This window comes from Rosa chinensis, chromosome 5 (assembly GCF_002994745.2).
Source record: "Rosa chinensis cultivar Old Blush chromosome 5, RchiOBHm-V2, whole genome shotgun sequence".
Classification (NCBI taxonomy): domain Eukaryota; kingdom Viridiplantae; phylum Streptophyta; class Magnoliopsida; order Rosales; family Rosaceae; genus Rosa; species Rosa chinensis.
The window spans coordinates 53,422,312-53,426,380 of record NC_037092.1 but is presented as its reverse complement, the minus strand read 5'-3'; positions in this window follow the sequence as shown (position 1 = coordinate 53,426,380).

Genomic DNA, 4,069 nt, shown 5'->3' with positions numbered 1-4,069 from the left:
CTAGACAACATAGGATGAGATATTCTTACAAAATGTACAACTTAATGCTCTGCTCATTCAACAATATTATGTGAACTATGTTCATAAGAGTCATTGGTTCGTTGTATGGTATCTTCTTAAACATGTAATAAGTAGATAATGAAAGTATTACGAGAGAACGAAAGTCGACATTACAATATATTTAGAATGGACAATGAAGTATTTTATCATTTATGTAGTGATTTGGAATTTAAATTTAGAGAGTTGGATTAAAACATAACAAATCATATTGAAGTTGTGGAAATGTTATTGCATATGCTAGGACATTGATATGGAAATATGTCAGCAAAAGAACGGTTTCAACATTCAGGTGAAACCATTAGTAAATAATTTGAACAAGCACTAGATTTTTTTAGTGAGCCTGGTAAAGAAATTATCAAGCCGTTAGATCCTGAAATCATCACCAAAAGCTATGATAATACTAGTCTTTTCCTCTGCCACCTGAAACGTTGATCAAGCAGTAACTCATCCACATAGAAGATTAACTCCAGATCACTAAAATCTAACTGCTAATCATCAAGCAATAACTCATTGAGAGAGAACATTTCGGATTGAATTTGATGAGTCATATTCTTCTTCTTATCAAGATCCGCTTTTTGCTTTTTCAAAGATTTTATCTTTCTCACATTACTCCGCACCAGCCTTATCCTTATTGATCTTACTACTCTCACCAATTAATGGAAAGAAACAGACTTTGGGAGTAAAATCGCGCACTACATAGGATTGAGTAGTGGTCTAAATCAGCAATTTCAGAGAGAAATTACATAAGATAACAATTAGGGTTTCAGCAACGATGAAAAGTAAGAGAGATTTCTGAGAATCGAAGCAATTTCAGGTATCAAAGAGAGAAGTTGTGAGTCTAAAGATCAAGCCGCATGAGGAGAGCCCAGCAAGCACTGGAAGACAGAAAATTCACGGTTATAGAGTCGGGTATGATTATACAGATTTGAGTCTGATATCGTAAGCGGAGTCGTAGTAGTGTTAGGGTGAAAAGAAGAAGAATGAGAGTTGCAGGAATATTATGTCGTAGATTCGAGATACCCACAAATGAATGAGTTTTTGGGATCTTATAAAAGCCCAAGACAGCATTTTCAAGAATACCGTAGGCAAGAACCAAGAAATGGAAAAAGAGATATTTGACCAAGCACACTCTTCTCTTAGAGAAGTTACAAAACATACATTTGGAGTTTGGAAAAAAAAATGAAAGATTTTAAATGACATGCGAGGTTATTCATTTAAGAAGCAAGTGAAGATTGTTATTGTCACCATGACACTTCATATATATCGTGATAGATATTTCATCCTCATTGGAAAAAATTTGGGTGACATGTCAAGTGGTGGGATAGAGATGGATGATGATGCACAAGAAGAATATCATGGTCATGGTGCATAAGAAATAGAAATAATAAGAAATAGCATCACTCAAAGTTTGATGAGTGCGTGTGTTTGAAGGTGTTATGATTTTTTTTATGGTTATTCGATGCCAATGTGAAATCAATTGTTATTAATGTTACTCATAAATTTGTATAAGTTATTTTTAAAGTTGTCTAATATTAATCAAATGGTCACCATTATTTATAAAATTTGAAAGTTAAGACAAATTTATAAGGACATAATAAAGATTAAACTAACCATAACAAGGGCACTTAAACTACATTATATTACGGGTCCTTTATATTACCAGACAATTAATTAAGACAAAATATTTTTCCAAGTCATTTTTAATAAAGAGATGGAATATTGCAGGATCACAAGACATACTTATATGCTACACAGATACAATAAGGGTATCAATTCCTTCTAAGGTCTTTTCTTTATTTTACTAATAATAATATTTCAATTTTGTATCAATGGCGAGATAGTACTGTTTGAAAATTAAAAAATAAAAAATTTGACTTCATGTATATATTTTCGCTTCAAAAATAAAATAAAATAAAAACGCATAAGCTTATGATGGTCAATTAAACGAACGGTGGATGTTGGTCATATCACACCTTGATGGCTTTCTTATTTTGGGCAAAACCACATTCTCATGAGTTGAATTTGTATTTATAATGAGTCGAATATGACAATTTGTCATCGAAATTGATGCACCCTAGAGTTTATTAGGCTCCTAGACATGCATTTCAACCCAACAATAATTGATATAAGCATCCATAACATAAAATTGCATCATGACATTAAATTAAACATCCATTACATAAATTTGTGCTAAGACACACAACTCTAACCCCTAACAAAAAAATTACTCATAGCCTATAATTATAAACATCAAAGCTACAAAATTCAAAAACAAACGATTATAGAATTGTAGGAGAAAACAAGGGTAGCGACAATTAGTTAGGAAGCTAACATGACTATCCTTAAATTACAACTCCCACAAAATCTTGAATCTTGTATCCCTTGATGATTACTTAAAACTTGTGTGAGAAATTTCATAAATTCTCAAGAGAAACATAAAAGAAAAGATGAAAAATGGAGGGAAGGAGAAGGCAGCAGCCCTCTCCAAGGCTGCGTTGCAGTTGTTGAAAGAATGAGTCTCGGTGTAAGAAGAGATAGTATATATATATAGGTGCGTGTATGTGGTTAGCTGGTCTTTGTTACGAGAGAGAGAGAGAGAGAGAGAGAGAATCAATAAATATGAAAATTGCATGTGTGGGGGTGGCTGCTAGCAAGAGAGAAGCATAAAAAAGAATCGCATGGCACGCGTGAAGAGAATGAAAGAGAAAAAGAGAATAGGCTAAGACTACACGTACTTAGTGGTGTTGACTTAATTAAGTGGTTAATTAACCACGTATATTCATGTTGCAGCACTTCCAATTAAACCTAATATATAAATAGTTTAATTCCTTTCAATTTTATTTTGTTTCATTTATTCAAGTTTCGCCATTTTTAATGATATCAGCTCGTGGTTGACTTTTTGTCTTTTTGTCGAAAAATTTCATTTACTACAATTATAATTGGCTCAAGCATTAACTTAATTCACGTGTTTATAATGTAATTACGCGCATAAAAATATGTGTAATCAATATTCAATCAATTATGCACACGATAGTCATTAATAAAGCAAATATGTGTAATCTCTCCAATCCTTACTTCATCCATCATTCAGATCATTCAGGTTTGGTTTTGATTTCCAAACCACTGAATGGAGATAATTATCCAACTTGGTTGCGAGCAATAACTATCGCTCTAAATGCCAAGGACAAGTTAGGCTTTGTCAATGGCACTATCAAGCCTCATTCGACAGAAACTCATCCGGATGATTATGATACATGGTCTCGGTGCAATGACATGGTCCATTCATGGATTATCAACTCCATTGCTCCAGAAATCTCAGACAGCGTGATCTACTGCACCACTGTACGTGAAGTCTGGGAAGATATTCGTGAGTGTTTCTCCCAAAGTAATGCACCTCGCATCCTTGTAAGAGCTTCCACATCTCCATCCTCCCAAAAGTCCCCTTCGGTGTTAAAGTCGAGAGTTGTAATATTTTTCCACACGTTGGCGTAGGTTTTAGATAAAATACTGGCTCGAACAGCATCCACCGTCGGAAGGAAAGAGAATATGTGATCATTGCCAAACTTATTTATAAAATCAACATCAAGTGCAAATGAAAACGAACCCCAATTCTACCTATATCATCATTGCCAAACTTATTTATAAAATCAAGAACTGATAAAAAAATCGAACCCATTTCTAACAAACCCTCAGTATCATAACTCGGTCGAAATTAACATATGGATCAAAATTTCTACCTACCCATATAAACCCTAAATCATTATAAGCTCAAATGTATGAAATTAGAAACAGGATCTGCTTGGTTGAAATGGAAGGACGATGAAAGGAGGAAAATTTACCTGAAGTGTGAAATGAAGATCTTGTAATTTGAAGAGAGAATGTGTCTGCTTTTAAGCGATTAGGAGCATTTGGGTTTCACTAGTCTAAAGAAAGATGTAATTGTGAAATTAACGACTAAAATCGGGTGGGTAGAACTTGAAGACTCGATTGGCAAAAATGCAAGAACTCC